Here is a 10305-nt window from a genome sequence, read left to right as displayed (position 1 = left end):
CCCACCCCCAATTTTGAGGAATTCCAAAATCAGAACCAGCTTTTCGTGCTTGCCGGAGAACCATTTCGACAGCTTGACGGACAGTTAAATTAGGAATGCCCACAAATTGGCCAGAAATTGGAAGTGAACTGGTTGCTGCTGGATTTTGCAGCTGGTGTTGGCTCGAGGGATGGCCTTTTTGAGAAATGAGCAATTGATTTCGGAAGGAGGAAAGAACTTTTGGCTAGCGCTTGGGATGGCTGGCATTGAGCAACTTTGATGTGGAAATTACAAGTCTTGTTAGTGCTGCTACTGTTATAGCTGCTGGAAAGTGGATTTTGATTTGGTGCATCGAGCAAATTTGTGCTAAATCAAACCTGTATTTATCAGAACGAGTAGATATTGAGCTTCCCTTGAGAATGCGTTCCGTCCAGAGCTTCAACAAAAACAGCTTAATTTCCTCTCCAGTCGTTCAAAATTTTGCGGAAGCACACGTGTGCCTCGCGTTTGTGAAATCAATATTAAAACACACATGTGCCATCCGAAAACGAACTCCTTTGTGTGCAAATTCAAAACCAAATAAATTCAAGACCACGCTCCAACATAAAAATAATGCAACCACGTTGCATAACCCAAAGCACACAAAAAAAGCTCAACCACCTCCTCCAAGGGTCACATTGAGTACCATTTCGAAGCGGGGTTTTTTTTCTCCACTTGCACTTGCAATTATTCGTCGACCACCACAAAGAAGGGTTGGCCAGAGTCAAACCTCCGGAAAATGAGGACAAGTGGAGAAAGCTCAAAAGCGCCTCGCGCCAAGCTCGAGTGGTCAGTTCTGGCTTCTTAATTGAGCTTTCTTTTTTTTTGTTGCTGGCAACAGCTGGGGTCTGCCGTCTGCCGGGGGCTGAACTTTAGTGCACCTGAGGGAATTCGGGGGGTTGGATTAGGGTAAGGCTACCAACTGTACGGATTTTTTCCTTACCGTACGGATTTTCGACCTTCTCCGCGGATTTTTAACAGGCCGGAATTATTGTACGGAATTTTTTGCATAATACGGATTTAATACGGAAACGGATTTAATACGGAACTTCAAGAACTTTTTAAAAATTTCATTGCTTTTTTGATTGGGCCAAAGCTTTCTCTAATTAGATATCCCCCCGTCACAGTCGAGCCGTCACCTGGTTGCCATCGCCCGCCACGTTCCTGCAAAAGTCGTTCTGGTCCTGTGATCGGGGTTGGAGACGGGGTCTTCCAAAACCCAACCTCAGGCCAGTATTCAATAACCACATCTGTAACATCTACTCGCACTGAAAATTCTTCGGCTTGCAGCTACCGGTCAGCTCCTAGCCGTAGAGCTCGTCACCCAGGTCGCACCAGACTTGTTCCCGAGCACCTAAACATCTATTATGAAAACGCAGGAGGGCTAAATACCTACGTCAACGACTACCTGCTGGCCTGCGCAGACACCCTCTACGACGTAATCGTCATCACGGAAACCTGGCTAGATGATCGAACACTGTCGAGTCAAGTCCGGGATACGAAGTCTTTCGTTGCGACCGATCTCCCCGCACCAGCAGCAAGTCAACAGGAGGAGGAGTTGCAATTGCAGTGGCGCGCCGTCTCGGAATTGAAGTCGTTCACATTACGAACCAGAACTGGGGCTGTGTGGAGCAGGTGTGGCTAGCACTGAACTTCGGCGATCACAAGTTGTACGTCTGCGCGGTCTACTTGCCACCTGATCGGTACCGTGACACTGTCTTGTTTCAAGCGCATGTTGACTCTGTCAACACCGTCACTTCTGACGCTCGACCCGGAGATGACATCCTGGTAATCGGCGACATGAACTTTGACAAGCTTCGGTGGCTGCACTCTCACTGAGATATTAACGAGCATTGACTGGACTAATACGCTAGACCCAGACGATGTTAATGTGGCGGTGCAGACCTTTTCTCACATTCTCTCGTACGCAATTGACCGTCACGTACCCAAAAAAGCAATCCTGCCCCCCGATCGCATCCCGTGGCAGACCAACGAGTTGAAGAAGCTGAAATCCAAAAAACGAGCCGCTCTCAAAAAGTTTTCCCGAAGGCGCACACTACCACTCAGAGACCACTACCTTCGACTGAACCAACGGTACAAGACCCTAAACAATCACTGTTACAACCGCTATCGATACCGGATCCAACAAAAACTGAAATCTAATCCGAAGGCCTTCTGGAAACACTTCAATGACCAGAGGAAAGAAAGTGGTTTGCCTTCCTCTATGTTCCTTCACAACGAGACCGCTTCAAATCCCGATACCATCTGTCAACTGTTTGCAGAGAAATTTTCCAGAATGTTCATCAATGAATCCCTTTCACCGCACGAGGTCGCAGCCGCCACTGAAAATGTGCCACCCTGCGGCAACGTTCTGGACCGACTCGTACTCGATGACCAACGAATCATGAACGCAGCTGCCAAATTGAAATCAACCTCATCAGTAGGACCTGATGGAATCCCCTCTAGTATCCTGAAAAAGTGCATCCAATGCCTGCTGTCTCCACTACGATTCCTGTTCCAGCACTCTCTCGACAAAGGGGTTTTTCCGGACCTGTGGAAAACTGCTTTCATATTTCCAGTCTATAAAAAGGGAAACAAACGTGACATCGACAACTACCGGGAGATCTCGGCGCTTTGCGCCGTCTCCAAACTGTTCGAGCTCGCTGTGCTCGACCTGGTGTTTTTTCACTGCAAGCAACAGATCTGCGCTGAGCAACATGGCTTCATGCCGGGACGTTCGACTACATCGAACCTGCTGACCTTCACCACCTACCTGACCAAGGGGCTAGCTAGTCGAAGCCAAACCGACGTAATCTATACTGATCTCTCCGCAGCCTTCGACAGGCTCAACCATGACATCGCGATCGCTAAGCTCGAAAAACTAGGGTTTAGTGGCAGTTTGCTCGGTTGGTTTCAATCCTATCTTTCCAGACGAACAATCAGTGTGAAGATCGGCGAATGCGTCTCGCTGCTATTCCTCGCCTACTCCGGTGTAGCGCAAGGAAGTCACTTGGGGCCCCTTATATTCTTGCTCTACTTTAACGACAGCAATTTTGTACTGGATGGACCAAGACTCGCTTATGCCGACGATTTGAAGATCTTCCGGTACGTGAACTCAACGCATGACGCTGAACTACTTCAACAGCAGCTGGACAAATTTGCCGACTGGTGTGCCACTAATCACATGACCTTAAATCCTCAGAAGTGTTCCGTTATATCGTTCACCAGGAAGCTCAGGCCGATCACGCACAACTACACGCTCCTCGGAACAACCGTCCCGCGGGTCGAATGCATAAACGATCTCGGAGTGCTGCTAGACGCGAAGCTCACGTACAAGAATCACGTCGCATACATCGTTGCAAAAGCCTCAAGACTGCTTGGTTTCACCACCAAAAAGTTTACCGACGTCTACTGCCTGAAGTCATTGTACTGCGGCCTCGTCCGGTCAACCCTGGAATACAGTTCCGTGGTGTGGAATCCCTGGTACCAGAATAGCTCGGAGAGGATCGAGAGCGTGCGGCGGCGATTCATTCGTTTCGCACTCCGCTTGCTTCCATGGAGAGACCCCTACCGTCTCCCAAGCTACGAAAGCAGATGTCAGCTTATCCATCTGGACTCTTTGGCTGTTCGTCGCAACGCCGCACGTGTAACCGCTGTTGCCGACCTGCTCACATCAAGGATTGATTGCCCTCCCTACTCGGTGAGCTGAATCTGCAAGCTAGATCTCGTGTGCTGCGCGGAGGTGCCTTCTTCCGAATCCCACTTGAAGCTGCCAACTACAGTGCACACGGCTCCATCATCGGACTTCAACGGACCTTCAATCGAGTAGCCTCAATTTTTGATTTTAATGTGTCACGTGATGTTTTGAAAAAGCAATTTTTGGAGTTTTTTAGATGTAATTAGATTATTATTGTGTAACATAGTCACAGTATCATTGGGGTCATTGGTGGCCTGTTGATACTTAATAAACAAACAAACAAACAAACAAACAAACAAACAGATATTTATATTTAAATGTCAGTTTGATTTTAAAGGGATTACTTGCATAATTTTCTGGGTTTTCCTCAGTTTAAACTTGATTGTCAATTATTGTTCTTTTGAAAATCCTTACAAAACATATCTATTAAATAAAAGATCAAATTTTGGCTTGTGAAAACCTTGTGTTGTGCTTGTATTTATAGGACCTCTAGAAATGTTTTCGTGAAAACACTAACAACAATATTATTTGTTAAAGCAAACTTGACATTTCGTAAACTTTTAAACGTTCAACAAAAAAAATTTTAATTCCCAAATTCCAAACTTATCTAAATAATTCCTTGACAGTTTTTGTTATACCATGGTGTCATATCGGTAAAGTATACACAGCTAAAAAAGTAGTAATCCAGCTGCGTGTAAAAGGCCTGGGTGTAAAATAAATATTGCACTATTTTATGCAATTTTATGTAATTTTACACCCTAAAATATGTAACCCGTCAGTATGGGAAACCTACTTGACCGAAATGTCAAGCTCATATATGCGTTTATCCTTACAGCATTTCATCGGTCTCATGGCCGAGTGGGCTAAAGCGCCAGTCCTCACTGTTGGTGCTGGGTTTGAATCCCGTCGGTTGCAACTTTTTTTTGTTTTTGTTAAAATTGTGCATGCATTGTGTAATATTAAGTGTTTATTTTGACGAAGGTGATGTGCATGCTTTTGCATGCGATTCTACCATCGGATTTTTTGCTGTGTACGGATTTTGGCTCAGCAAGAGTTGGTAGCCTTAGATTAGGGCAATCGTTGGTATGCCGTATTTTTGGGATGGTTTCTTTCGGTTTATTTTTGGATTAGGGTTGAAGTGACTTGATCTAATAGAAAAAAAAAATGATTTTATAAAATATTAGATTAGATTGAATGGTTTAAACACAACTTCTGCAAATAGCTTTAAAATAGCTTACCTGTTCGTCCTGCAAATCAGTGTACGGTGTTTTACCTTAAACCCTGAGTCAAATTAGTTGGTGACCTTGCTCGGTGAAGGGGTTTTGACTTTGCTTCAATTGGAAGCAACCTGGCGGCAGCTGAATGGTACCGTGTTGGAGTTCATGCCAGTCGCAAAGCAAAAAGTTGATTGCTTTTGAGCAATTTACTGCTGAAGAAATATGTCCCATTTTTCGTCCACTGAATTGTGGTAGGTTTGAATGTTTGAAATGATTGAAATATTGTTTGATTTATTTTTGCTCTAGGAATTTAATTTTGTGTCTTCAACGATATCCAAAGTAAAACAGTAGTAGATTAGATTATGTTGAAAAATCAACTTTTAACCAATTAATGTAAAAAATTTAGAAATGTTAGTACCAATTCGTAAAATAATATAAAATTTTACCTTTATTGTTTACTATTTCAATTTAAATAGTTTCATTTTTTCAACATATTTTATTTGCATTAAAGGCCGTTGCATATATTTTTCAAAGTTTATGTCGCCCTCCCCCCCCCCCATCCCCCTTCAAATTTGGTCCGAAAAATCAGGGGGCAACAACCTTTTTTATTCAACCAACATCAAAATTTCAATGGAAATAGAAGTCTTATAAACTGAGAACAATCTAAAATGCCTTTTTCTGCATTAATAACCATATTTAGTAAAATTATACTTTGAACATTTATGAAATTACACGATGTAACCGGAAAAACTTTTTTTTTCTCACAAAAATAAAATGTTCGTCAATACTTAGAAATTTTGGAAATTAATAATTGCAAAACAACTGGACAGGTGTATAATGCATTTTAAAACATTGTTTTTATCAAAATGTTGATACCGTGGCCTGTAATTTTTTTTTTATGTTTTAACTATCTTAAGCAAAGTTGGTTTTATTGATGAGGAATATCTAGAAAAAAATGGTATACGGAGAAAATGTTGGTTTTTTTATATTTGTTTTCACAAAAATATAAATTTCCCATTTTATTTATTTTTCTTTCTGTTTTAGGTGACGAAAACCCGAAACTTTCGAGCCATAGAAAAATTAGGAGAAAAATATAGAGAAATTTGTGTTTTGGAAAAATAAGACCATTTGACCGGAAAAAAATATTTAAAATTTTAGTGTAAAATCAAAATCGTAATCGCAAAATACATAAAGTTTAATTCAACTCAAAAATTAAAGTTTTTTCATTTTTTTTTTAAATTTGATTGAAATCTGGTTTTTGCATAGCATAGCATAGCATAGCATAGCATAGCATAGCATAGCATAGCATAACGGGTCTGCACCACGCTGTAGGGGGTGCCACAATGGTCAATTCAATATTCTTAGACAATTTAATTGCTGCCCGGTACAACCAAGAATATCTAAGAACGTAAATTTCCACACTGTGCTCCAAGGCTACGCCCATACAGTCCCGTGGGGATTTGGGAGGATTTTTGTTGTTCACTAGTGGCAAAAGTGCAGGGAACCCATGCGACTTTTAAAAGTGAACGGAATATTTTTGGGAGGTTTGGAATGGGGGTTAGGGGAATTTCATCGGGCCGATGAAAATGGTTGAGTGCGTAATGTATTTAATGATTTGAATGTTTGTAAGTGTAAATGTGAGTCTGTAGTGTATTATCTAATAAGCATATAGTTTTGTAATAATGATAAATAATAAATATAACAAATATAGTAAATAAAATAAATATAATAAATATAATAAATACAATCAAGATGATTCCAGGAAGCTGTAAAAAAAACAGTTATTTAAAATATAAATACTCCAGATGGTTCCCATGCTGTTTTAGAAAGTTTCGTTAATTTAAGCAATTTGATCATATATGGTATGAGGAGATGGTATATTACAGGAAAGGAATAGGATAAGGAATAATATGAACATTTAAATAAATCATATAGTGAGTAGACAATTTTACATGTAAACATTTGATTTAAAATAATTCCAGGAAGCTGTAAAAAATGAAAATAATTTTAAAACTAATACTCCAGATGGAAACACAAATAAAACAACAAAGACACAAGAATCCTAAAACGCGGCTTCGCACCTTCCACATAATTCGACATGAACACGATCACGAATACAGCACAAAAAGAACGCCACAAAATCCATCTTCCCGGCGCTGCTGCTCACACGATAATGACGCGCAATAATATTCATTAGCACAATGACCCCCCTCACCGCATGCATGATATGAACACGATCACGAATACAGCACAAAAAGAACGCCACAAAAATCCATCTTTCCGGCGCTGCTGCTCACACGACACTCTTGATTGAAATCTGGTTTTTGCACTTGTCAAAATAATAGTTTAAATAGTTGGTCTGCCGAAATGGACAAAAACGCCAAGTGCAGAAGAAATTAGTTTCGCAACGGGTTGCATTCACACATTTGAATACGATTTTTTCAGTAAAACGTTATATTTGTCAACTCAAAACCCAAAAAAGTTCGAAAATTAGTACTTTTCTATACAAGTGTTTAAAAGTTATGTAATGATCATTCCAGCACTTTGATTTTTGGTGATGCTCATTTGAGTTGCAAAAGGTTAATTTTTGACAATGCCGTCGAAAAGAAAAAAAAACAATCCTAAAATGTTAATCATTTTGCAACGTCGTCAAAGGCTACTTGTGGCAAATAAACAAACATACTACTTCGTCAAAAATGCTGGTAAATTGACGTTACACATACACGCCATCCTAATACTTGAATATCATTGCAAAAAAAACGTTGTGTGGAACTTGTTTCAAAACTCGATTTTTTCAGCTCTCGTCATATTTATCTAGCTCGCGATAACTGGAAAATCCCTTCAGCTCCAGGTTTTTTTTTTCTGGATATGGTTCTATTTCCATCATTTAAATTACGACTTTTTGAGAATAAAATGATTTTTAAGAATAATAAATATCACTTACGAAAGATTCACTTATTCATACAAAAAGGCAACATGTAATTTTAATAGAAATAATGCTACGTTTTCAACAAATAAATTTATAAAAATACACCTTGAACGTTCATATGAATTTCCCTTTTTCTTCAACCGCACTCAAAGGATTTGATCATTAAAAATATTGAAACATCTTTAGCAAAATATACTATCAGAAATTTTTTAATTTTTTAAATTTTCTGTTAACATTTTTTTATTTAAGTTTTTTTTTGTTATTTTTATGAATTTTAAAATAGTTTTACAGTTATGGATGATTTTTAGATTAATCAAAAACCTGGTTAGCTAGTACGTTTTCTATGTACTGCCCCAGCAGACGGAAATAACGTGGGAATAATTTTTTTTGATATTTGAAAATACTAAGCCAATAACATTTTATGTTATTTATAACAAGATTTGTTATTCACCGTTATGATTTTTTTATTGGATTGTTATTGTAATAACAGACTAATAACATTTTTAGTTATTCTTCGAACAAACTTTGTTATTATTTTTTGTTATTTTAACAACTAATCCGATCATCCCAATAACAGTTGGAGGTATTCTTCCATAACAAAAAATGTTATTCCTAAGTTGTTTTGGCTTTCAATCAATATCAGCAATCATCCAGTATCCAGTAAAGTGCATTTCAAGTTTTTTCACGCTACGAATATTGCTAAACAAACCGCCAAATCAATTCAACAAAGGATTCAAATAGATTTCCCTAGTGTGTTCAAACACATGCAATCCTTTTAGATGTTTTCAGATGCAAACTTTTCCACCCAATAAAACCTCAAATCACAATGTCACTATGTTATTGTACTGGTCGTCCTGCCTGATTGAAGAAAACCTTCTCGTTGGCTTTCCGAACTTGACGACGCGTTCGTTGCTGCTCGAGTCCTGAGTCATCGTCACGTGGCGTGTTTGTAACGTTGTCGTACGAGTAAAAAAAAACACCCATTTTTGCTGCGCTTTTGCCTTGACCGAGTAGGGGAAGGTGGGGCAAGACGACCATATGGGGCAAGAGGAACAATCGCTCGTACTGTCGTAATTTTTAAAATTTTGATTATTTCCAGTATGAGGAATTGTTGTTAGCAATGCGATTAGCTGATTCTACTACCACATAACCACCAAAATGGCGTAAACGCCACGGGGCATAAGATTTAATGAAGTTTTTTTCAAAACCTTAGTTTTCTTATTATATTTGGAAAGTACAAAATAAGGCTTAGAGTTCGTTTTAAGGTTCATTCTATCATAATGATATTTTTCCAAGATCATTAGTGTCCCTACCAATGACTTGCACCTATTATAAAGTATGATTAAACTTTTGGTTATTTTTGTTGAGAGCTTTTAAAAAATCTTTTTTAGGTGGGGCAAGTGTACCATATGGATTTTTAGTATGGAAAAAATACGAATTGCTGCAACAACATTTTTTATTGGGAAATAAATACATAAAAGTACTTAAAAACTGATAAACAATTGTTTAGAACAATGTTCCTACAAAATATGATGATATCATGAAAATTTAGTATTTATCATCTAAGTAATAATTTTTGTTTCGTAAAAACAATCAAATTTTTAGTAAAATATTATTACTTAATCTAAAAATGAAAGAAACGATTCAAATACATTGTAATCTGATGTATCTAAGTGATAACAGTTGAATTGTTAGCAAATTAAGATGTTGTTTCATGCATTGTTCCTCTTGCCCCAACGGGTTGTTCGTCTTGCCCCACTAGTTGAGTAGAACGTACGGAAAATTAAAAATTTTAAAACCAATTGTTTACATTGAAAAACATGATTTTTTAAAAATTTGTTCTAACAAAGTCTTAGCCAAGACCTGGAATAAGATGATTATAAAAAAAATCCGATACATTTTTGAACGTTTTTAATGGATTATTACGAGCATTACCTTAGCTTGTTACACTTGCCCCACTTTCCCCTAAAAGCACAGGACCTAATGCAGGGCAAGTGTTGGGTCGAGAGTGGGGTGCCGGCAAGGCCGTTTGGCAATGCTTTCGGCAAACGGTAAAAAATAGCTTCAGAGGGCTTTCAGGCGCAGTTATGCCAAGAAGACGACAAGAAAGCGACCGTTGAGGCACTTTTCGGTTCAACGGAATCCACGGAAGCAGGCCGAAATGACTTTCTTGTTATGTAACACCTCCCACCCTCACCATTTTCACGGGAGCGAAAATATTGATTATCCAAAGGTTTAGCGCCGCGGTTCAACTCTTTTGTTTGTGAAAAACGGTTTATTGTCGTCCTGTTTTGATGTGTGCAGTGGGAGCGAGTGTTCATCACGGTTATTTGAAATTTATGTTGGAAATTCGATGACAAGAATATTGTGTAACCGTTCGGAACCTCACTCGTGAAGGTTACCGCGATTTACGCGATTTGTTATTCGTTTTCTGTAAAAGTTGG

The sequence above is a fragment of the Culex quinquefasciatus genome, chromosome 3 (genome assembly GCF_015732765.1).
Source record: "Culex quinquefasciatus strain JHB chromosome 3, VPISU_Cqui_1.0_pri_paternal, whole genome shotgun sequence".
NCBI classification, from domain to species: domain Eukaryota; kingdom Metazoa; phylum Arthropoda; class Insecta; order Diptera; family Culicidae; genus Culex; species Culex quinquefasciatus.
This window is presented reverse-complemented; position numbering follows the sequence as displayed.